Genomic DNA, 23,513 nt, shown 5'->3' with positions numbered 1-23,513 from the left:
CGCCCTCTGTTTCAGCGCCTCTGTTTCTCGCCCTCTGTTTCAGCCCATCTATTTCTCGCCCTCTGTTTCAGCCCCTCTGTTTCAGCCCCTCTGTTTCAGACCCTCTGTTTCAGCCCCTCTGTTTCTCGCCCTCTGTTTCAGCCCCTCTGTTTCTCGCCCTCTGTTCAGCCCCTCTGTTTCTCGCCCTCTGTTGCAGCCCCTCTGTTTCAGCTCCTCTGTTTCAGCCCCTCTATTTCAGTCCCTCTGTTTCTCGCCCTCTGTTTCAGCCCATGTATTTCTCTCCCTCTGTTTCAGCCCATCTGTTTCAGACACTCTGTTTCTCGCCCTCTGTTTCAGCCCCTCTGTTTCTCGCCCTCTGTTTCAGCCCCTCTGTTTCTCGCCCTCTGTTTCAGCCCCTCTGTTTCAGCCCCTCTGTTTCAGCCCCTCTGTTTCTCGCCCTCTGTTTCAGCCGCTCTGTTTCAGCCCCTCTGTTTCAGTCCCTCTGTTTCTCGCCCTCTGTTTCTCTCCCTCTGTTTCAGCCCCTGTGTTTCTCGCCCTCTGTTTCATCCCCTCTGTTTCTCGCCCTCTGTTTCAGCCCCTCTGTTTCAGCCCCTCTGTTTCAGCCCCTCTGTTTCAGACCCTCTGTTTCTCGCCCTCTGTTTCAGCCCCTCTGTTTCTCGCCCTCTTTTTCAGCCCCTCTGTTTCTCGCCCTCTGTTTCAACCTCTCTGTTTCTCGCCCACTGTTTCAGCCCCTCTGTTTCTCGCCCTCTGTTTCAGCCCCTCTGTTTCAGCCCCTCTGTTTCTCGCCCTCTGTTTCAGCCCCTCTGTTTCTCGCCCTCTGTTTCAGCCCCTCTGTTTCAGCCCCTCTGTTTCAGTCCCTCTGTTTCTCGCCCTCTGTTTCTCTCCCTCTGTTTCAGACCCTCAGCTTCTCGCCCTCTGTTTCAGCCCCTCTGTTTCAGCCCCTCTGTTTCAGCCCCTCTGTTTCAGCCCCTCTGTTTCTCGCCCTCTGTTTCAGCCCCTCTGTTTCTCGCCCTCTGTTCAGCCCCTCTGTTTCTCGCCCTCTGTTTCAGCCCCTCTGTTTCAGCTCCTCTGTTTCAGCCCCTCTATTTCAGCCCCTCTGTTTCTCGCCCTCTGTTTCAGCCCCTCTGTTTCTCGCCCTCTGTTTCAGCCCCTCTGTTTCTCACCCTCTTTATCAGCCCCTCTGTTTCAGCCCGTCTGTTTCAGCCTCTCTGTTTCAGCCCCTCTGTTTCTCGCATTCTGTTTCTCGCCCTCAGTTTCAGCCCCTCTGTTTCTCGCCCTCTGTTTCAGCCCCTCTGTTTCTCGCCCTCTGTTTCAGCCCCTCTGTTTCAGCCCCTCTGTTTCTCGCCCTCTGTTTCAGCCCGTCTGTTTCTCGCCCTCTGTTTCAGCCCCTCTGTTTCAGCCCCTCTGTTCCAGTCCCTCTGTTTCTCGCCCTCTGTTTCTCTCCCTCTGTTTCAGACCCTCAGCTTCTCGCCCTCTGTTTCAGACCCTCTGTTTCAGCCACTCTGTTTCAGCCCCTCTGTTTCAGCCCCTCTGTTTCTCGCCCTCTGTTTCAGCCCCTCTGTTTCTCGCCCTCTGTTCAGCCCCTCTGTTTCTCGCCCTCTGTTTCAGCCTCTCTGTTTCTCGCTCTCTGTTTCAGCCCCTCTGTTTCAGCTCCTCTGTTTCAGCCCCTCTATTTCAACCCCTCTGTTTCTCGCCCTCTGTTTCAGCCCCTCTGTTTCTCGCCCTCTGTTTCAGCCCCTCTGTTTCTCGCCCTCTGTTTCAGCCCCTCTGTTTCTCGCCCTCTTTTTCAGCCCCTCTGTTTCAGCCCCTCTGTTTCTCGCCCTCTGTTTCAGCCCCTCTGTTTCGCGCCCTCTGTTTCAGCCCCTCTGTTTCAGCCCCTCTGTTTCAGTCCCTCTGTTTCTCGCCCTCGTTTCTCTCCCTCTGTTTCAGACCCAAAGCTTCTCGCCCTCTGTTTCAGCCCCTCTGTTTCAGCCCCTCTGTTTCAGCCCCTCTGTTTCAGCCCCTCTGTTTCTCGCCCTCTGTTTCAGCCCCTCTGTTTCTCGCCCTCTGTTTCAGCCCCTCTGTTTCTCGCCCTCTTTATCAGCCCCTCTGTTTCAGCCCATCTGTTTCAGCCCCTCTGTTTCAGCCCCTCTGTTTCTCGCATTCTGTTTCTCGCCCTCAGTTTCAGCCCCTCTGTTTCTCGCCCTCTGTTTCAGCCCCTCTATTTCAGCCCCTCTGATTCAGCCCCTCTGATTCAGCCCCTCTGTTTCTCGCCCTCTGTTTCAGCCCCTCTGTTTCAGCTCCTCTGTTTCAGCCCCTCTGTTTCTCGCCCTCATTCAGCCCCTCTGTTTCTCGCCCTCTGTTTCAGCGCCTCTGTTTCTCGCCCTCTGTTTCAGCCCATCTATTTCTCGCCCTCTGTTTCAGCCCCTCTGTTTCAGCCCCTCTGTTTCAGACCCTCTGTTTCAGCCCCTCTGTTTCTCGCCCTCTGTTTCAGCCCCTCTGTTTCTCGCCCTCTGTTCAGCCCCTCTGTTTCTCGCCCTCTGTTGCAGCCCCTCTGTTTCAGCTCCTCTGTTTCAGCCCCTCTATTTCAGTCCCTCTGTTTCTCGCCCTCTGTTTCAGCCCATGTATTTCTCTCCCTCTGTTTCAGCCCATCTGTTTCAGACACTCTGTTTCTCGCCCTCTGTTTCAGCCCCTCTGTTTCTCGCCCTCTGTTTCAGCCCCTCTGTTTCTCGCCCTCTGTTTCAGCCCCTCTGTTTCAGCCCCTCTGTTTCTCGCCCTCTGTTTCAGCCGCTCTGTTTCAGCCCCTCTGTTTCAGTCCCTCTGTTTCTCGCCCTCTGTTTCTCTCCCTCTGTTTCAGCCCCTGTGTTTCTCGCCCTCTGTTTCATCCCCTCTGTTTCTCGCCCTCTGTTTCAGCCCCTCTGTTTCAGCCCCTCTGTTTCAGCCCCTCTGTTTCAGACCCTCTGTTTCTCGCCCTCTGTTTCAGCCCCTCTGTTTCTCGCCCTCTTTTTCAGCCCCTCTGTTTCTCGCCCTCTGTTTCAACCTCTCTGTTTCTCGCCCACTGTTTCAGCCCCTCTGTTTCTCGCCCTCTGTTTCTCGCCCTCTGTTTCAGCCCCTCTGTTTCTCGCCCTCTGTTTCAGCCCCTCTGTTTCTCGCCCTCTGTTTCAGCCCCTCTGTTTCAGCCCCTCTGTTTCAGTCCCTCTGTTTCTCGCCCTCTGTTTCTCTCCCTCTGTTTCAGACCCTCAGCTTCTCGCCCTCTGTTTCAGCCCCTCTGTTTCAGCCCCTCTGTTTCAGCCCCTCTGTTTCAGCCCCTCTGTTTCTCGCCCTCTGTTTCAGCCCCTCTGTTTCTCGCCCTCTGTTCAGCCCCTCTGTTTCTCGCCCTCTGTTTCAGCCCCTCTGTTTCAGCTCCTCTGTTTCAGCCCCTCTATTTCAACCCCTCTGTTTCTCGCCCTCTGTTTCAGCCCCTCTGTTTCTCGCCCTCTGTTTCAGCCCCTCTGTTTCTCACCCTCTTTATCAGCCCCTCTGTTTCAGCCCGTCTGTTTCAGCCCCTCTGTTTCAGCCCCTCTGTTTCTCGCATTCTGTTTCTCGCCCTCAGTTTCAGCCCCTCTGTTTCTCGCCCTCTGTTTCAGCCCCTCTATTTCAGCCCCTCTGATTCAGCCCCTCTGATTCAGCCCCTCTGTTTCTCGCCCTCTGTTTCAGACCCTCTGTTTCTCGCCCTCTCTTTCAGCCCCTCTGTATCAGCTCCTCTGTTTCAGCCCCTCTGTTTCTCGCCCTCATTCAGCCCCTCTGTTTCTCGCCCTCTGTTTCAGCGCCTCTGATTCTCGCCCTCTGTTTCAGCCCATCTATTTCTCGCCCTCTGTTTCAGCCCCTCTGTTTCAGCCCCTCTGTTTCAGCCCCTCTGTTTCTCGCCCTCTGTTTCAGCCCCTCTGTTTCTCGCCCTCTGTTTCAGCCCCTCTGTTTCTCGCCCTCTGTTTCAGCCCCTCTGTTTCAGCCCCTCTGTTTCAGTCCCTCTGTTTCTCGCCCTCTGTTTCAGCCCATCTATTTCTCGCCCTCTGTTTCAGCCCATCTGTTTCAGACCCTCTGTTTCTCGCCCTCTGTTTCAGCCCCTCGGTTTCTCGCCCTCTGTTTCAGCCCCTCTGTTTCTCGCCCTCTGTTTCAGCCCCTCTGTTTCAGCCCCTCTGTTTCAGTCCCTCTGTTTCTCGCCCTCTGTTTCTCGCCCTCTGTTTCAGCCCCTCTGTTTCAGCCCCTCTGTTTCAGTCCCTCTGTTTCTCGCCCTCTGTTTCTCGCCCTCTGTTTCATCCCCTCTGTTTCTCGCCCTCTGTTTCAGCCCCTCTGTTTCAGCCCCTCTGTTTCAGACCCTCTGTTTCTCGCCCTCTGTTTCAGCCCCTCTGTTTCTCGCCCTCTTTTTCAGCCCCTCTGTTTCTCGCCCTCTGTTTCAACCTCTCTGTTTCTTGCCCTCTGTTTCAGCCCCTCTGTTTCTCGCCCTCTGTTTCAGCCCCTCTGTTTCAGCCCCTCTGTTTCTCGCCCTCTGTTTCAGCCCCTCTGTTTCTCGCCCTCTGTTTCAGCCCCTCTGTTTCTCGCCCTCTGTTTCAGTCCCTCTGTTTCTCGCCCTCTGATTCTCTCCCTCTGTTTCAGACCCTCAGCTTCTCGCCCTCTGTTTCAGCCCCTCTGTTTCAGCCACTCTGTTTCAGCCCCTCTGTTTCAGCCCCTCTGTTTCTCGCCCTCTGTTTCAGCCCCTCTGTTTCGCGCCCTCTGTTTCAGCCCCTCTGTTTCAGCCCCTCTGTTTCAGTCCCTCTGTTTCTCGCCCTCGTTTCTCTCCCTCTGTTTCAGACCCAAAGCTTCTCGCCCTCTGTTTCAGCCCCTCTGTTTCAGCCCCTCTGTTTCAGCCCCTCTGTTTCAGCCCCTCTGTTTCTCGCCCTCTGTTTCAGCCCCTCTGTTTCTCGCCCTCTGTTTCAGCCCCTCTGTTTCTCGCCCTCTGTTTCAGCCCCTCTGTTTCAGCCCATCTGTTTCAGCCCCTCTGTTTCAGCCCCTCTGTTTCTCGCATTCTGTTTCTCGCCCTCAGTTTCAGCCCCTCTGTTTCTCGCCCTCTGTTTCAGCCCCTCTATTTCAGCCCCTCTGATTCAGCCCCTCTGATTCAGCCCCTCTGTTTCTCGCCCTCTGTTTCAGCCCCTCTGTTTCAGCTCCTCTGTTTCAGCCCCTCTGTTTCTCGCCCTCATTCAGCCCCTCTGTTTCTCGCCCTCTGTTTCAGCGCCTCTGTTTCTCGCCCTCTGTTTCAGCCCATCTATTTCTCGCCCTCTGTTTCAGCCCCTCTGTTTCAGCCCCTCTGTTTCAGACCCTCAGTTTCAGCCCCTCTGTTTCTCGCCCTCTGTTTCAGCCCCTCTGTTTCTCGCCCTCTGTTCAGCCCCTCTGTTTCTCGCCCTCTGTTGCAGCCCCTCTGTTTCAGCTCCTCTGTTTCAGCCCCTCTATTTCAGTCCCTCTGTTTCTCGCCCTCTGTTTCAGCCCATGTATTTCTCTCCCTCTGTTTCAGCCCATCTGTTTCAGACACTCTGTTTCTCGCCCTCTGTTTCAGCCCCTCTGTTTCTCGCCCTCTGTTTCAGCCCCTCTGTTTCTCGCCCTCTGTTTCAGCCCCTCTGTTTCAGCCCCTCTGTTTCAGCCCCTCTGTTTCTCGCCCTCTGTTTCAGCCGCTCTGTTTCAGCCCCTCTGTTTCAGTCCCTCTGTTTCTCGCCCTCTGTTTCTCTCCCTCTGTTTCAGCCCCTGTGTTTCTCGCACTCTGTTTCATCCCCTCTGTTTCTCGCCCTCTGTTTCAGCCCCTCTGTTTCAGCCCCTCTGTTTCAGCCCCTCTGTTTCAGACCCTCTGTTTCTCGCCCTCTGTTTCAGCCCCTCTGTTTCTCGCCCTCTTTTTCAGCCCCTCTGTTTCTCGCCCTCTGTTTCAACCTCTCTGTTTCTCGCCCACTGTTTCAGCCCCTCTGTTTCTCGCCCTCTGTTTCAGCCCCTCTGTTTCAGCCCCTCTGTTTCTCGCCCTCTGTTTCAGCCCCTCTGTTTCTCGCCCTCTGTTTCAGCCCCTCTGTTTCAGCCCCTCTGTTTCAGTCCCTCTGTTTCTCGCCCTCTGTTTCTCTCCCTCTGTTTCAGACCCTCAGCTTCTCGCCCTCTGTTTCAGCCCCTCTGTTTCAGCCCCTCTGTTTCAGCCCCTCTGTTTCAGCCCCTCTGTTTCTCGCCCTCTGTTTCAGCCCCTCTGTTTCTCGCCCTCTGTTCAGCCCCTCTGTTTCTCGCCCTCTGTTTCAGCCCCTCTGTTTCAGCTCCTCTGTTTCAGCCCCTCTATTTCAACCCCTCTGTTTCTCGCCCTCTGTTTCAGCCCCTCTGTTTCTCGCCCTCTGTTTCAGCCCCTCTGTTTCTCACCCTCTTTATCAGCCCCTCTGTTTCAGCCCGTCTGTTTCAGCCCCTCTGTTTCAGCCCCTCTGTTTCTCGCATTCTGTTTCTCGCCCTCAGTTTCAGCCCCTCTGTTTCTCGCCCTCTGTTTCAGCCCCTCTATTTCAGCCCCTCTGATTCAGCCCCTCTGATTCAGCCCCTCTGTTTCTCGCCCTCTGTTTCAGACCCTCTGTTTCTCGCCCTCTCTTTCAGCCCCTCTGTATCAGCTCCTCTGTTTCAGCCCCTCTGTTTCTCGCCCTCATTCAGCCCCTCTGTTTCTCGCCCTCTGTTTCAGCGCCTCTGATTCTCGCCCTCTGTTTCAGCCCATCTATTTCTCGCCCTCTGTTTCAGCCCCTCTGTTTCAGCCCCTCTGTTTCAGCCCCTCTGTTTCTCGCCCTCTGTTTCAGCCCCTCTGTTTCTCGCCCTCTGTTTCAGCCCCTCTGTTTCTCGCCCTCTGTTTCAGCCCCTCTGTTTCAGCCCCTCTGTTTCAGTCCCTCTGTTTCTCGCCCTCTGTTGCAGCCCATCTATTTCTCGCCCTCTGTTTCAGCCCATCTGTTTCAGACCCTCTGTTTCTCGCCCTCTGTTTCAGCCCCTCGGTTTCTCGCCCTCTGTTTCAGCCCCTCTGTTTCTCGCCCTCTGTTTCAGCCCCTCTGTTTCAGCCCCTCTGTTTCAGTCCCTCTGTTTCTCGCCCTCTGTTTCTCGCCCTCTGTTTCAGCCCCTCTGTTTCAGCCCCTCTGTTTCAGTCCCTCTGTTTCTCGCCCTCTGTTTCTCGCCCTCTGTTTCATCCCCTCTGTTTCTCGCCCTCTGTTTCAGCCCCTCTGTTTCAGCCCCTCTGTTTCAGACCCTCTGTTTCTCGCCCTCTGTTTCAGCCCCTCTGTTTCTCGCCCTCTTTTTCAGCCCCTCTGTTTCTCGCCCTCTGTTTCAACCTCTCTGTTTCTTGCCCTCTGTTTCAGCCCCTCTGTTTCTCGCCCTCTGTTTCAGCCCCTCTGTTTCAGCCCCTCTGTTTCTCGCCCTCTGTTTCAGCCCCTCTGTTTCTCGCCCTCTGTTTCAGCCCCTCTGTTTCTCGCCCTCTGTTTCAGTCCCTCTGTTTCTCGCCCTCTGTTTCTCTCCCTCTGTTTCAGACCCTCAGCTTCTCGCCCTCTGTTTCAGCCCCTCTGTTTCAGCCACTCTGTTTCAGCCCCTCTGTTTCAGCCCCTCTGTTTCTCGCCCTCTGTTTCAGCCCCTCTGTTTCTCGCCCTCTGTTCAGCCCCTCTGTTTCTCGCCCTCTGTTTCAGCCTCTCTGTTTCTCGCTCTCTGTTTCAGCCCCTCTGTTTCAGTCCCTCTGTTTCAGCCCCTCTATTTCAACCCCTCTGTTTCTCGCCCTCTGTTTCAGCCCCTCTGTTTCTCGCCCTCTGTTTCAGCCCCTCTGTTTCAGCCACTCTGTTTCAGCCCCTCTGTTTCAGCCCCTCTGTTTCTCGCCCTCTGTTTCAGCCCCTCTGTTTCTCGCCCTCTGTTCAGCCCCTCTGTTTCTCGCCCTCTGTTTCAGCCTCTCTGTTTCTCGCTCTCTGTTTCAGCCCCTCTGTTTCAGCTCCTCTGTTTCAGCCCCTCTATTTCAACCCCTCTGTTTCTCGCCCTCTGTTTCAGCCCCTCTGTTTCACGCCCTCTGTTTCAGCCCCTCTGTTTCTCGCCCTCTGTTTCAGCCCCTCTGTTTCTCGCGCTCTGTTTCAGCCCCTCTGTTTCAGCCCCTCTGTTTCTCGCCCTCTGTTTCAGCCCCTCTGTTTCGCGCCCTCTGTTTCAGCCCCTCTGTTTCAGCCCCTCTGTTTCAGTCCCTCTGTTTCTCGCCCTCTGTTTCTCTCCCTCTGTTTCAGACCCAAAGCTTCTCGCCCTCTGTTTCAGCCCCTCTGTTTCAGCCCCTCTGTTTCAGCCCCTCTGTTTCTCGCCCTCTGTTTCAGCCCCTCTGTTTCTCGCCCTCTGTTCAGCCCCTCTGTTTCTCGCCCTCTGTTTCAGCCCCTCTGTTTCAGCTCCTCTGTTTCAGCCCCTCTATTTCAACCCCTCTGTTTCTCGCCCTCTGTTTCAGCCCCTCTGTTTCTCGCCCTCTGTTTCAGCCCCTCTGTTTCTCGCCCTCTTTATCAGCCCCTCTGTTTCAGCCCATCTGTTTCAGCCCCTCTGTTTCAGCCCCTCTGTTTCTCGCATTCTGTTTCTCGCCCTCAGTTTCAGCCCCTCTGTTTCTCGCCCTCTGTTTCAGCCCCTCTATTTCAGCCCCTCTGATTCAGCCCCTCTGATTCAGCCCCTCTGTTTCTCGCCCTCTGTTTCAGCCCCTCTGTTTCAGCTCCTCTGTTTCAGCCCCTCTGTTTCTCGCCCTCATTCAGCCCCTCTGTTTCTCGCCCTCTGTTTCAGCGCCTCTGTTTCTCGCCCTCTGTTTCAGCCCATCTATTTCTCGCCCTCTGTTTCAGCCCCTCTGTTTCAGCCCCTCTGTTTCAGCCCCTCTGTTTCAGCCCCTCTGATTCAGCCCCTCTGATTCAGCCCCTCTGTTTCTCGCCCTCTGTTCAGCCCCTCTGTTTCTCGCCCTCTGTTTCAGCCCCTCTGTTTCAGCTCCTCTGTTTCAGCCCCTCTATTTCAGTCCCTCTGTTTCTCGCCCTCTGTTTCAGCCCATCTATTTCTCGCCCTCTGTTTCAGCCCATCTCTTTCAGACACTCTGTTTCTCGCCCTCTGTTTCAGCCCCTCTGTTTCTCGCCCTCTGTTTCAGCCCCTCTGTTTCAGCCCCTCTGTTTCAGTCCCTCTGTTTCTCGCCCTCTGTTTCAGCCGCTCTGTTTCAGCCCCTCTGTTTCAGTCCCTCTGTTTCTCGCCCTCTGTTTCTCTCCCTCTGTTTCAGCCCCTGTGTTTCTCGCCCTCTGTTTCATCACCTCTGTTTCTCGCCCTCTGTTTCAGCCCCTCTGTTTCAGCCCCTCTGTTTCAGCCCCTCTGTTTCAGACCCTCTGTTTCTCGCCCTCTGTTTCAGCCCCTCTGTTTCTCGCCCTCTTTTTCAGCCCCTCTGTTTCTCGCCCTCTGTTTCAACCTCTCTGTTTCTCGCCCTCTGTTTCAGCCCCTCTGTTTCTCGTCCTCTGTTTCAGCCCCTCTGTTTCAGCCCCTCTGTTTCTCGCCCTCTGTTTCAGCCCCTCTGTTTCTCGCCCTCTGTTTCAGCCCCTCTGTTTCAGCCCCTCTGTTTCAGGCCCTCTGTTTCTCGCCCTCTGTTTCTCTCCCTCTGTTTCAGACCCTCAGCTTCTCGCCCTCTGTTTCAGCCCCTCTGTTTCAGCCCCTCTGTTTCTCGCCCTCTGTTTCAGCCCCTCTGTTTCAGCTCCTCTGTTTCAGCCCCTCTATTTCAACCCCTCTGTTTCTCGCCCTCTGTTTCAGCCCCTCTGTTTCTCGCCCTCTGTTTCAGCCCCTCTGTTTCTCGCCCTCTTTATCAGCCCCTCTGTTTCAGCCCATCTGTTTCAGCCCCTCTGTTTCAGCCCCTCTGTTTCTCGCATTCTGTTTCTCGCCCTCAGTTTCAGCCCCTCTGTTTCTCGCCCTCTGTTTCAGCCCCTCTATTTCAGCCCCTCTGATTCAGCCCCTCTGATTCAGCCCCTCTGTTTCTCGCCCTCTGTTTCAGCCCCTCTGTTTCAGCTCCTCTGTTTCAGCCCCTCTGTTTCTCGCCCTCATTCAGCCCCTCTGTTTCTCGCCCTCTGTTTCAGCGCCTCTGTTTCTCGCCCTCTGTTTCAGCCCATCTATTTCTCGCCCTCTGTTTCAGCCCCTCTGTTTCAGCCCCTCTGTTTCAGCCCCTCTGTTTCAGCCCCTCTGATTCAGCCCCTCTGATTCAGCCCCTCTGTTTCTCGCCCTCTGTTCAGCCCCTCTGTTTCTCGCCCTCTGTTTCAGCCCCTCTGTTTCAGCTCCTCTGTTTCAGCCCCTCTATTTCAGTCCCTCTGTTTCTCGCCCTCTGTTTCAGCCCATCTATTTCTCGCCCTCTGTTTCAGCCCATCTCTTTCAGACACTCTGTTTCTCGCCCTCTGTTTCAGCCCCTCTGTTTCTCGCCCTCTGTTTCAGCCCCTCTGTTTCAGCCCCTCTGTTTCAGTCCCTCTGTTTCTCGCCCTCTGTTTCAGCCGCTCTCTTTCAGCCCCTCTGTTTCAGTCCCTCTGTTTCTCGCCCTCTGTTTCTCTCCCTCTGTTTCAGCCCCTGTGTTTCTCGCCCTCTGTTTCATCACCTCTGTTTCTCGCCCTCTGTTTCAGCCCCTCTGTTTCAGCCCCTCTGTTTCAGCCCCTCTGTTTCAGACCCTCTGTTTCTCGCCCTCTGTTTCAGCCCCTCTGTTTCTCGCCCTCTTTTTCAGCCCCTCTGTTTCTCGCCCTCTGTTTCAACCTCTCTGTTTCTCGCCCTCTGTTTCAGCCCCTCTGTTTCTCGTCCTCTGTTTCAGCCCCTCTGTTTCAGCCCCTCTGTTTCTCGCCCTCTGTTTCAGCCCCTCTGTTTCTCGCCCTCTGTTTCAGCCCCTCTGTTTCAGCCCCTCTGTTTCAGGCCCTCTGTTTCTCGCCCTCTGTTTCTCTCCCTCTGTTTCAGACACTCAGCTTCTCGCCCTCTGTTTCAGCCCCTCTGTTTCAGCCCCTCTGTTTCTCGCCCTCTGTTCAGCCCCTCTGTTTCTCGCCCTCTGTTTCAGCCCCTCTGTTTCAGCTCCTCTGTTTCAGCCCCTCTATTTCAACCCCTCTGTTTCTCGCCCTCTGTTTCAGCCCCTCTGTTTCTCGCCCTCTGTTTCAGCCCCTCTGTTTCTCGCCCTCTTTATCAGCCCCTCTGTTTCAGCCCGTCTGTTTCAGCCCCTCTGTTTCAGCCCCTCTGTTTCTCGCATTCTGTTTCTCGCCCTCAGTTTCAGCCCCTCTGTTTCTCGCCCTCTGTTTCAGCCCCTCTATTTCAGCCCCTCTGATTCAGCCCCTCTGATTCAGCCCCTCTGTTTCTCGCCCTCTGTTTCAGACCCTCTGTTTCTCGCCCTCTGTTTCAGCCCCTCTGTATCAGCTCCTCTGTTTCAGCCCCTCTGTTTCTCGCCCTCTGTTCAGCCCCTCTGTTTCTCGCCCTCTGTTTCAGCGCCTCTGTTTCTCGCCCTCTGTTTCAGCCCATCTATTTCTCGCCCTCTGTTTCAGCCCCTCTGTTTCAGCCCCTCTGTTTCAGCCCCTCTGTTTCTCGCCCTCTGTTTCAGCCCCTCTGTTTCTCGCCCTCTGTTTCAGCCCCTCTGTTTCTCGCCCTCTGTTTCAGCCCCTCTGTTTCAGCCCCTCTGTTTCAGTCCCTCTGTTTCTCGCCCTCTGTTTCAGCCCATCTATTTCTCGCCCTCTGTTTCAGCCCATCTGTTTCAGACCCTCTGTTTCTCGCCCTCTGTTTCAGCCCCTCGGTTTCTCGCCCTCTGTTTCAGCCCCTCTGTTTCTCGCCCTCTGTTTCAGCCCCTCTGTTTCAGCCCCTCTGTTTCAGTCCCTCTTTTTCTCGCCCTCTGTTTCTCGCCCTCTGTTTCAGCCCCTCTGTTTCAGCCCCTCTGTTTCAGTCCCTCTGTTTCTCGCCCTCTGTTTCTCGCCCTCTGTTTCATCCCCTCTGTTTCTTGCCCTCTGTTTCAGCCCCTCTGTTTCAGCCCCTCTGTTTCAGACCCTCTGTTTCTCGCCCTCTGTTTCAGCCCCTCTGTTTCTCGCCCTCTTTTTCAGCCCCTCTGTTTCTCGCCCTCTGTTTCAACCTCTCTGTTTCTCGCCCTCTGTTTCAGCCCCTCTGTTTCTCGCCCTCTGTTTCAGCCCCTCTGTTTCAGCCCCTCTGTTTCTCGCCCTCTGTTTCAGCCCCTCTGTTTCTCCCCTCTGTTTCAGCCCCTCTGTTTCAGCCCCTCTGTTTCAGTCCCTCTGTTTCTCGCCCACTGTTTCTCTCCCTCTGTTTCAGACCCTCAGCTTCTCGCCCTCTGTTTCAGCCCCTCTGTTTCAGCCCCTCTGTTTCAGCCCCTCTGTTTCAGCCCCTCTGTTTCTCGCCCTCTGTTCAGCCCCTCTGTTTCTCGCCCTCTGTTTCAGCCCCTCTGTTTCTCGCTCTCTGTTTCAGCCCCTCTGTTTCAGCTCCTCTGTTTCAGCCCCTCTATTTCAACCCCTCTGTTTCTCGCCCTCTGTTTCAGCCCCTCTGTTTCTCGCCCTCTGTTTCAGCCCCTCTGTTTCTCGCCCTCTGTTTCAGCCCCTCTGTTTCTCGCCCTCTGTTTCAGCCCCTCTGTTTCAGCCCCTCTGTTTCTCGCCCTCTGTTTCAGCCCCTCTGTTTCAGCCCCTCTGTTTCTCGCCCTCTGTTTCAGCCCCTCTGTTTCAGCCCCTCTGTTTCAGTCCCTCTGTTTCTCGCCCTCTGTTTCTCTCCCTCTGTTTCAGACCCTCAGCTTCTCGCCCTCTGTTTCAGCCCCTCTGTTTCAGCCACTCTGTTTCAGCCCCTCTGTTTCAGCCCCTCTGTTTCTCGCCCTCTGTTCAGCCCCTCTCTTTCTCGCCCTCTGTTTCAGCCTCTCTGTTTCTCGCTCTCTGTTTCAGCCCCTCTGTTTCAGCTCCTCTGTTTCAGCCCCTCTATTTCAACCCCTCTGTTTCTCGCCCTCTGTTTCAGCCCCTCTGTTTCTCGCCCTCTGTTTCAGCCCCTCTGTTTCTCGCCCTCTGTTTCAGCCCCTCTGTTTCTCGCCCTCTGTTTCAGCCCCTCTGTTTCAGCCCCTCTGTTTCTCGCCCTCTGTTTCAGCCCCTCTGTTTCGCGCCCTCTGTTTCAGCCCCCCTGTTTCAGCCCCTCTGTTTCAGTCCCTCTGTTTCTCGCCCTCTGTCTCTCTCCCTCTGTTTCAGACCCTCAGCTTCTCGCCCTCTGTTTCAGCCCCTCTGTTTCAGCCCCTCTGTTTCAGCCCCTCTGTTTCAGCCCCTCTGTTTCTCGCCCTCTGTTTCAGCCCCTCTGTTTCTCGCCCTCTGTTCAGCCCCTCTGTTTCTCGCCCTCTGTTTCAGCCCCTCTGTTTCAGCTCCTCTGTTTCAGCCCCTCTATTTCAACCCCTCTGTTTCTCGCCCTCTGTTTCAGCCCCTCTGTTTCTCGCCCTCTGTTTCAGCCCCTCTGTTTCTCGCCCTCTTTATCAGCCCCTCTGTTTCAGCCCATCTGTTTCAGCCCCTCTGTTTCAGCCCCTCTGTTTCTCGCATTCTGTTTCTCGCCCTCAGTTTCAGCCCCTCGGTTTCAGCCCCTCTGTTTCAGTCCCTCTCTTTCTCGCCCTCTGTTTCTCGCCCTCTGTTTCAGCCCCTCTGTTTCAGTCCCTCTGTTTCTCGCCCTCTGTTTCAGCCCCTCTCTTTCTCGCCCTCTGTTTCATCCCCTCTGTTTCTCGCCCTCTGTTTCAGCCCCTCTGTTTCAGCCCCTCTGTTTCAGCCCCTCTGTTTCAGACGCTCTGTTTCTCGCCCTCTGTTTCAGCCACTCTGTTTCTCGCCCTCTGTTTCAGCCCCTTTGATTCAGCCCCTCTGTTTCAGCTCCTCTGAATCAGCCCCTCTGATTCAGCCCCTCTGTGTCTCGCCCTCTGTTTCTGCCCATCTGATTTAGCCCCTCTGTTTCAGCCCCTCTGTTTCTCGCCCTCTGTTTCAGCGCCTCTGTTTCTCGCCCTCTGTTTCAGCTCATCTATTTCTCGCCCTTTGTTTCAGCCCCTCTATTTCAGCTCCTCTGTTTCTCGCCCTCTGTTTCAGCCCCTCTGTTTCTCGCCCTCTGTTTCAGCCCCTCTGATTCAGCCCCTCTGTTTCAGCCCCTCTGTTTCTCGCCCTCTGTTTCAGCCCCTCTGTTTCAGCCCCTCTGTTTCAGTCCCTCTGTTTCTCGCCATCTGTTTCTCGCCCTCTGTTTCAGCCCCTCTGTTTCAGCCCCTCTATTTCTCGCCCTCTGTTTCAGCCCCTCTGTTTCAGCTCCTCTGTTTCAGCTCCTCTGTTTCTCGCCCTCATTCAGCCCCTCTGTTTCTCGCCCTCTGTTTCAGTGCCTCTGTTTCTCGCCCTCTGTTTCAGCCCATCTATTTCTCGCCCTCTGTTTCAGCCCCTCTGCTTCAGCCCCTCTGTTTCAGCCCCTCTGTTTCAGCCCCTCTGTTTCTCGCCCTCAGTTTCAGCCACTCTGTTTCTCGCCCTCTGTTTCAGCCCCTCTGTTTCAGCCCCTCTGTTTCAGTCCCTCTGCTTCTCGCCCTCTGTTTCTCGCCCTCTGTTTCAGCCCCTCTGTTTCAGCCCCTCTGTTTCATTCCCTCTGTTTCTCGCCCTCTGTTTCTCGCCCTCTGTTTCAGCCCCTCTGTTTCTCGCCCTCTGTTTCATCCCCTCTGTTTCTCACCCTCTGTTTCAGCCCCTCTGTTTCAGCCCCTCTGTTTCAGCCCCTCTGTTTCAAACCCTCTGTTTCTCGCCCTCTGTTTCAGCCCCTCTGTTTCTTGCCCTCTGTATCAGCCCCTCTGATTCAGCCCCTCTGTTTCAGCCCCTCTGAATCAGCCCCTCTGATTCAGCCCCTCTGTTTCTCGCCCTCTGTTTCTGCCCCTCTGATTTAGCCCCTCTGTTTCAGCCCTTCTGATTCAGCCCCTCTGTTTCAGTCCCTCTGTTTCAGATCCTCTGTTTCTCGCCCTCTGTTTCAGCCCCTCTGTTTCTCGCCGTCTTTTTCAGCCCCTCTGTTTCTCGCCCTCTGTTTCAGCCTCTCTGTTTCTCGCCCTCTGTTTCAGCCCCTCTGTATCTCGCCCTCTGTTTCAGCGCCTCTGTTTCAGCCCCTCTGTTTCTCGCCCTCTGTTTCAGCCCCTCTGTTTCCGCCCCTCTGTTTCAGCCCCTCTGTTTCAGCCCCAATGTTTCTCGCCCTCTGTTTCAGCCCCTCTGTTTCTCGCCCTCTGTTTCTGCCCCTCTGTTTCTCGCCCTGTTTCAGCCCATCTGATTCAGCCCCTCTGTTTCTGCCCCTCTGATTCAGCACCTCTGTTTCAGCCCCTCTGTTTCAGCCCCTCTGCTTCATCCCCTCTGTTTCTCGCCCTATGTTTCTCACGCTCTGTTTCTCGACCTCTGTTTCAGCCCCTCTGTTTTTCGCCCTCTGTTTCAGCCCCTCTGTTTCTCGCCCTCTGTTTCAGGCTCTCTGCTTCAGCCCGTCTGTTTCAGCCCCTCTGTTTCAGCCACTCTGTTTCTCGCCCTCTGTTTCTCGCCCGCTGTTTCAGCCCCTTTGTTTCTCGCCCTCTGTTTCAGCCCCTCTGTTTCAGCCCCTCTGTTTCAGCCCCTCTGTTTCAGCCCCTCTGTTTCTTGCCTTCTGTTTCTCGCCCTCTGTGTCAGCACCTCTGTTTCTCGCCCTCTGTTTCAGCCCCTCTATTTCAGCCCCTCTGATTCTGCCCCTCTCATTCAGCCCCTCTGTTTCTCGCCCTCTGTTTCAGCCCCTCTTTTTCAGCCCTTCTGTTTCAGCCCCTCTGTTTCAGCCCCTCTGTTTCTCGCCCTCTGTTTCAGCCCCTCTGTTTCTCGCCCTCTGTTTCTCGCCCTCTGTTTCAGCCCCTCTGTTTCTCGCCCTCTGTTTCTGCCCCTCTGATTTAGCCCCTCTGTTTCAGCCCCTCTGTTTCAGCCCCTCTGTTTCTCGCCCTCTGTTTCAGCCCCTCTGTTTCGCGCTCTCTGTTTCAGCCCCTCTGTTTCAGCCACTCTGTTTCTCGCCCTCTGTTTCTGCCCCTCTGTTTCTCGCCCTCAGTTTCTGCCCCTCTGTTTCTCGCCCTCTGTTTCAGCCCCTCTGATTCAGCCCCTCTGTTTCAGCCCCTCTGAATCAGCCCCTCTGATTCAGCCGCTCTGTTTCTCGCCTCTGTTTCTGCCCCTCTGATTTAGCCCCTCTGTTTCTCGCTCTCTGTTTCAACCCCTCTGTTTGTCGCTCTCTGTTTCAGCCCCTCTGTTTCAGCCTCTCTGTTTCTCGCCCTCTGTTTCTGCCCCTCTGTTTCTCGCCCTCTATTTCAGCCCCTCTGATTCAGCCCCTCTGCGTCAGCCCCTCTGAATCAGCCCCTCTGTTTCTCGCCCTCTGCTTCAGCCCATCTATTTCAGCCCCTCTGATTCAGCCCCTCTGATTCAGCCCCTCTGTTTCTCGCACTCAGTTTCAGCCCCTCTGTTTCAGCCCTTCTGTTTCAGCCCCTCTGTTTCAGCCTGTCTGTTTCTCGCCCTCTGTTTCATCCCCTCTGTTTTTCGCCCTCTGTTCCTGCCCCTCTGTTTCTCGCCCTCTGTTTCAGCCCCTCTGTTTCAGCCCCTCTGTTTCAGCCCCTCTGTATAGCGCCCTCTGTTTCAGCCCCTCTGTTTCTCGCCCTCTGTATCAGCCCCTCTGTTTCTCGCCCACTGTTTCAGCCCCTCTGATTCAGCCCCTCTGTTTATCGCCCTCTGTTTCAGCCCCTCTATTTCTCGCCCTCTGTTTCAGCCCCTCTGTTTCAGCCCCTCTGTTTCAGCCCCTCTGTTTCTCGCCCTTATTCAGCCCCTCTGTTTCTCGCCCTCTGTTTCAGCCCCTCTGTTTCAGCGCCTCTGTTTCAGCCCCTCTGTTCCTCGCCCTCTGTTTCAGCGCCTCTGTTTCTCGCCCTCTGTTTCAGCCCATCTATTTCTCGCCCTCTGTTTCAGCCCCTCTGTTCCAGCCACTCTGTTTCAGCCCCTCTGTTTCAGCCCCTCTGTTTCTCGACCTCTGTTTCAGCCCCTCTGTTTCTCGCCCTCTGTTTCAGCCCCTCTGATTCTCGCCCTCTGTTTCAGACCCTCTGTTTCAGCCCCTCTGTTTCAGTCCCTCTGTTTCTCGCCCTCTGTTTCTCGCCCTCTGTTTCTCTCCCTCTGTTTCAGCCCCTCTGTTTCTCGCCCTAAGTTTCAGCCCCTCTGTTTGTCGCTCTCTGTTTCAGCCCCTCTGTTTCAGCCCCTCTGTTTCTCGCCCTCTGTTTCAGCCCCTCTGTTTCTCGCCCTCTGTTTCAGACCCTCTGTTTCTCGCCCACTGTTTCAGCCCCTCTGATTCAGCCCCTCTGTTTCTCGCCCTCTGTTTCAGCCCCTCTGTTTCAGCCCCTCTGTTTCAGCCCCTCTGTTTCTCGCCCTCATTCAGCCCCTCTGTTTCTCGCCCTCTGTTTCAGCGCCTCTGTTTCTCGCCCTCTGTTTCAGCCCATCTATTTCTTGCCCTCTGTTTCAGCCCCTCTGCTTCAGCCCCTCTGTTTCAGCCCCTCTGTTTCAGCCCCTCTGATTCTCGCCCTCTGTTTCAGCCCCTCTGTTTCTCGCCCTCTGTTTTAGCCCCTCTGTTTCTCGCCCTCTGTTTCAGCCCCTCTGTTTCAGCCCCTCTGTTTCAGTCCCTCTGTTTCTCGCCCTCTGTTTCTCGCCCTCTGTTTCAGCCCCTCTGTTTCAGTCCCTCTGTTTCTCGCCCTCTGTTTCAGCCCCTCTCTTTCTCGCCCTCTGTTTCATCCCCTCTGTTTCTCGCCCTCTGTTTCAGCCCCTCTGTTTCAGCCCCTCTGTTTCAGCCCCTCTGTTTCAGACCCTCTGTTTCTCGCCCTCTGTTTCAGCCACTCTGTTTCTCGCCCTCTGTTTCAGCCCCTTTGATTCAGCCCCTCTGTTTCAGCTCCTCTGAATCAGCCCCTCTGATTCAGCCCCTCTGTGTCTCGCCCTCTGTTTCAGCGCCTCTGTTTCTCGCCCTCTGTTTCAGCTCATCTATTTCTCGCCCTTTGTTTCAGCCCCTCTGTTTCAGCTCCTCTGTTTCTCGCCCTCTGTTTCAGCCCCTCTGTTTCTCGCCCTCTGTTTCAGCCCCTCTGATTCAGCCCCTCTGTTTCAGCCCCTCTGTTTCTCGCCCTCTGTTTCAGCGCCTCTGTTTCTCGCCCTCTGTTTCAGCTCATCTATTTCTCGCCCTTTGTTTCAGCCCCTCTGTTTCAGCTCCTCTGTTTCTCGCCCTCTGTTTCAGCCCCTCTGTTTCAGCCCCTCTGTTTCAGTCCCTCTGATTCAGCCCCTCTGTTTCAGCCCCTCTGTTTCTCGCCCTCTGTTTCAGCCCCTCTGATTCAGCCCCTCTGTTTCAGCCCCTCTGTTTCTCGCCCTCTGTTTCAGCCCCTCTGTTTCAGCCCCTCTGTTTCAGTCCCTCTGTTTCTCGCCCTCTGTTTCTCGCCCTCTGTTTCAGCCCCTCTGTTTCAGCCCCTCTGTTTCAGCCCCTCTATTTCTCGCCCTCTGTTCCAGCCCCTCTGTTTCAGCCCCTCTGTTTCAGCTCCTCTGTTTCTCGCCCTCATTCAGCCCCTCTGTTTCTCGCCCTCTGTTTCAGCGCCTCTGTTTCTCGCCCTCTGTTTCAGCCTATCTATTTCTCGCCCTCTGTTTCAGCCCCTCTGCTTCAGCCCCTCTGTTTCAGCCCCTCTGTTTCAGCCCCTCTGTTTCTCGCCCTCAGTTTCAGCCACTCTGTTTCTCGCCCTCTGTTTCAGCCCCTCTGTTTCAGCCCCTCTGTTTCAGTCCCTCTGCTTCTCGCCCTCTGTTTCTCGCCCTCTGTTTCAGCCCCTCTGTTTCAGCCCCTCTGTTTCAGTCCCTCTGTTTCTCGCCCTCTGTTTCTCGCCCTCTGTTTCAGCCCCTCTGTTTCTCGCCCTCTGTTTCATCCCCTCTGTTTCTCGCCCTCTGTTTCAGCCCCTCTGTTTCAGCCCCTCTGTTTCAGCCCCTCTGTTTCAGACCCTCTGTTTCTCGCCCTCTGTTTCAGCCCCTCTGTTTCTTGCCCTCTGTTTCAGCCCCTCTGATTCAGCCCCTCTGTTTCAGCCCCTCTGAATCAGCCCCTCTGATTCAGCCCCTCTGTTTCTCGCCCTCTGTTTCTGCCCCTCTGATTTAGCCCCTCTGTTTCAGCCCTTCTGTTTCAGCCCCTCTGTTTCAGCCCCTCTGTTTCAGATCCTCTGTTTCTCGCCCTCTGTTTCAGCCCCTCTGTTTCTCGCCGTCTTTTTCAGCCCCTCTGTTTCTCGCCCTCTGTTTCAGCCTCTCTGTTTCTCGCCCTCTGTTTCAGCCCCTCTGTATCTCGCCCTCTGTTTCAGCGCCTCTGTTTCAGCCCCTCTATTTCTCGCCCTCTGTTTCAGCCCCTCTGTTTCAGCCACTCTGTTTCAGCCCCTCTGTTTCAGCCCCTCTGTTTCTCGACCTCTGTTTCAGCCCCTCTGTTTCTCGCCCTCTGTTTCAGCCCCTCTGATTCTTGCCCTCTGTTTCAGACCCTCTGTTTCAGCCCCTCTGTTTCAGTCCCTCTGTTTCTCGCCCTCTGTTTCTCGCCCTCTGTTTCTCTCCCTCTGTTTCAGCCCCTCTGTTTCTCGCCCTTTGTTTCAGCCCCTCTGTTTGTCGCTCTCTGTTTCAGCCCCTCTGTTTCAGCCCCTCTGTTTCTCGCCCTCTGTTTCAGCCCCTCTGTTTCTCGCCCTCTGTTTCAGCCCATCTGTTTCTCGCCCACTGTTTCAGCCCCACTGATTCAGCCCCTCTGTTTCTCGCCCTCTGTTTCAGCCCCTCTGTTTCTCGCCCTCATTCAGCCCCTCTGTTTCTCGCCCTCTGTTTCAGCGCCTCTGTTTCTCGCCCTCTGTTTCAGCCCATCTATTTCTCGCCCTCTGTTTCAGCCCCTCTGCTTCAGCCCCTCTGTTTCAGCCACTCTGTTTCAGCCCCTCTGATTCTCGCCCTCTGTTTCAGCCCCTCTGTTTCTCGCCCTCTGTTTCAGCCCCTCTGTTTCTCCCCCTCTGTTTCAGCCCCTCTGTTTCAGCCCCTCTGTTTCAGTCCCTCTGTTTCTCTCCCTCTGTTTCTCGCCCTCTGTTTCAGCCCCTCTGTTTCAGCCCCTCTGTTTCAGTCCCTCTGTTTCTCGCCCTCTGTTTCAGCCCCTCTCTTTCTCGCCCTCTGTTTCAGCCCCTCTGTTTCAGCCCCTCTGTTTCAGCCCCTCTGTTTCAGACCCTCCGTTTCTCGCCCTCTGTTTCAGCCCCTCTGTTTCTCGACCTCTGTTTCAGCCCCTCTGATTCAGCCCCTCTGTTTCAGCTCCTCTGAATCAGCCCCTCTGATTCAGCCCCTCTGTTTCTCGCCCTCTGTTTCTGCCCCTCTGATTTAGCCCCTCTGTTTCAGCCCCTCTGTTTCTCGCCCTCTGTTTCAGCGCCTCTGTTTCTCGCCCTCTGTTTCAGCCCATCTATTTCTCGCCCTCTGTTTCAGCCCCTCTGTTTCAGCTCCTCTGTTTCTCGCCCTCTGTTTCAGCCCCTCTGTTTCTCGCCCTCTGTTTCAGACCCTCTGATTCAGCCCCTCTGTTTCAGCCCCTCTGTTTCTCGCCCTCTGTTTCAGCCCCTCTGTTTCAGCCCCTCTGTTTCAGTCCCTCTGTTTCTCGCCCTCTGTTTCTCGCCCTCTGTTTCAGCCCCTCTGTTTCAGCCCCTCTGATTCAGCCCCTCTATTTCTCGCCCTCTGTTTCAGCCCCTCTGTTTCAGCCCCTCTGTTTCAACTCCTCTGTTTCTCGCCCTCATTCAGCCCCTCTGTTTCTCGCCGTCTGTTTCAGCGCCTCTGTTTCTCGCCCTCTGTTTCAGCCCATCTATTTCTCGCCCTCTGTTTCAGCCCCTCTGCTTCAGCCCCTCTGTTTCAGCCCCTCTGTTTCAGTCCCTCTGCTTCTCGCCCTCTGTTTCTTCCCTCTGTTTCAGCCCCTCTGTTTCAGCCCCTCTGTTTCAGTCCCTCTGTTTCTCGCCCTCTGTTTCTCGCCCTCTGTTTCAGCCCCTCTGTTTCTCGCCCTCTGTTTCATCCCCTCTGTTTCTCGCCCTCGGTTTCAGCCCCTCTGTTTCAGCCCCTCTGTTTCAGCCCCTCTGTTTCAGACCCTCTGTTTCTTGCCCTCTGTTTCAGCCCCTCTGATTCAGCCCCTCTGTTTCAGCACCTCTGAATCAGCCCCTCTGATTCAGCCCCTCTGTTTCTCGCCCTCTGTTTCTGCCCCTCTGATTTAGCCACTCTGTTTCAGCCCTTCTGTTTCAGCCCCTCTGTTTCTCGCCCTCTGTTTCAGCCCCTCTGTTTGTCGCTCTCTGTTTCAGCCTCTCTGTTTCTCGCCCTCTGTTTCTGTCCCTCTGTTTCTCGCCATCTGTTTCAGCCCCTCTGATTCAGCCCCTCTGCTTCAGCCCCTCTGAATCAGCCCCTCTGTTTCTCCCCCTCTGTTTCAGCCCCTCTATTTCAGCCCTTCTGATTCAGCCCCTCTGATTCAGCCCCTCTGTTTCTCGCCCTCTGTTTCAGCCCCTCTGTTTCAGCCATTCTGTTTCAGCCCCTCTGTTTCAGCCTCTCTGTTTCTCGCCCTCTGTTTCAGCCCCTCTGTTTCTCGCCCACTGTTTCAGCCCCTCTGATTCAGCCCCTCTGTTTCTCGCCCTCTGTTTCAGCCCCTCTGTTTCAGCCCCTCTGTTTCTCGCCCTCATTCAGCCCCTCTGTTTCTCGCCCTCTGTTTCAGCCCCTCTGTTTCTCGCCCTCTGTTTCAGCCCATCTATTTCTCGCCCTCTGTTTCAGCCCCTCTGCTTCAGCCCCTCTGTTTCAGCCCCTCTGTTTCAGCCCCTCTGTTTCTCGCCCTCTGTTTCAGCCCCTCTGTTTCTCGCCCTCTGTTTCAGCTCCTCTGTTTCTCGCCCTCTGTTTCAGCCCCTCTGTTTCAGCCCCTCTGTTTAAGTCCCTCTGTTTCTCGCCCTCTGTTTCTCGCCCTCTGTTTCAGCCCCTCTGTTTCAGCCCCTCTGTTTCAGTCCCTCTGTTTCTCGCCCTCTGTTTCAGCCCCTCTGTTTCTCGCCCTCTGTTTCATCCCCTCTGTTTCTCGCCCTCTGTTTCAGCCCCTCTGTTTCAGCCCCTCTGATTCAGCCCCTCTGTTTCAGACCCTCTGTTTCTCGCCCTCTGTTTCAGCCCCTCTGTTTCTCGCCCTCTGTTTCAACCCTTCTGATTCAGCCCCTCTGTTTCAGCCCCTCTGAATCAGCCCCTCTGATTCAGCCCCTCTGTTTCTCGCCCTCTGTTTCTGCCCCTCTGATTTAGCCCCTCTGTTTCAGCCCCTCTGTTTCTCGCCCTCTGTTTCAGCGCCTCTGTTTCTCGCCCTCTGTTTCAGCCCATCTATTTCTCGCCCTCTGTTTCAGCCCCTCTGTTTCAGCTCCTCTGTTTCTCGCCCTCTGTTTCTACCCCTCTGTTCCTCGCCCTCTGTTTCAGCCCCTCTGATTCAGCCCCTCTGTTTCAGCCCCACTGTTTCTCGCCCTCTGTTTCAGCCCCTCTGTTTCAGCCCCTCTGTTTCAGTCCCTCTGTTTGTCGCCCTCTGTTTCTCGCCCTCTGTTTCAGCCCCTCTGTTTCAGCCCCTCTGTTTCAGCCCCTCTATTTCTCGCCCTCTGTTTCAGCCCCTCTGTTTCAGCCCCTCTGTTTCAGCTCCTCTGTTTCTCGCCCTCATTCAGCCCCTCTGTTTCTCGCCCTCTGTTTCAGCGCCTCTGTTTCTCGCCCTCTGTTTTAGCCCATCTATTTCTCGCCCTCTGTTTCAGCCCGTCTGTTTCAGCCCCTCAGTTTCACGCCCTCTGTTTCTCGCCCTCTATTTCATCCCCTCTGTTTCTCGCCCTCTGTTTCAGCCCCTTTGTTTCAGCCCCTCTGTTTCAGTCCCTCTGCTTCTCGCCCTCTGTTTCTCGCCCTCTGTTTCAGCCCCTCTGTTTCAGCCCCTCTGTTTCAGTCCCTCTGTTTCTCGCCCTCTGTTTCTCGCCCTCTGTTTCAGCCCCTCTGTTTCTCGCCCTCTGTTTCATCCCCTCTGTTTCTCGCCCTCTGTTTCAGCCCCTCTGTTTCAGCCCCTCTGTTTCAGCCCCTCTGTTTCAGACCCTCTGTTTCTCGCCGTCTGTTTCAGCCCCTCTGTTTCTTGCCCTCTGTTTCAGCCCCTCTGATTCAGCCCCTCTGTTTCAGCCCCTCTGAATCAGCCCCTCTGATTCAGCCCCTCTGTTTCTCGCCATCTGTTTCTGCCCCTCTGATTTAGCCCCTCTGTTTCAGCCCTTCTGTTTCAGCCCCTCTGTTTCTCGCCCTCTGTTTCAGCCCCTCTGTTTGTCTCTCTCTGTTTCAGCCCCTCTGTTTCAGCCTCTCTGTTTCTCGCCCTCTGTTTCTGCCCCTCTGTTTCTCGCCTCTGTTTCAGCCCCTCTGATTCAGCCCCTCTGCTTCAGCCCCTCTGAATCAGCCCCTCTGTTTCTCGCCCTCTGTTTCAGCCCCTCTATTTCAGCCCCTCTGATTCTGCCCCTCTGATTCAGCCCCTCTGTTTCTCGCCCTCTGTTTCATCCC

Source organism: Chiloscyllium punctatum, chromosome 22, assembly GCF_047496795.1.
Source record: "Chiloscyllium punctatum isolate Juve2018m chromosome 22, sChiPun1.3, whole genome shotgun sequence".
In the NCBI taxonomy this organism is placed as follows: Eukaryota; Metazoa; Chordata; class Chondrichthyes; order Orectolobiformes; family Hemiscylliidae; genus Chiloscyllium; species Chiloscyllium punctatum.
Note: the sequence above shows the minus strand (reverse complement) of the source record.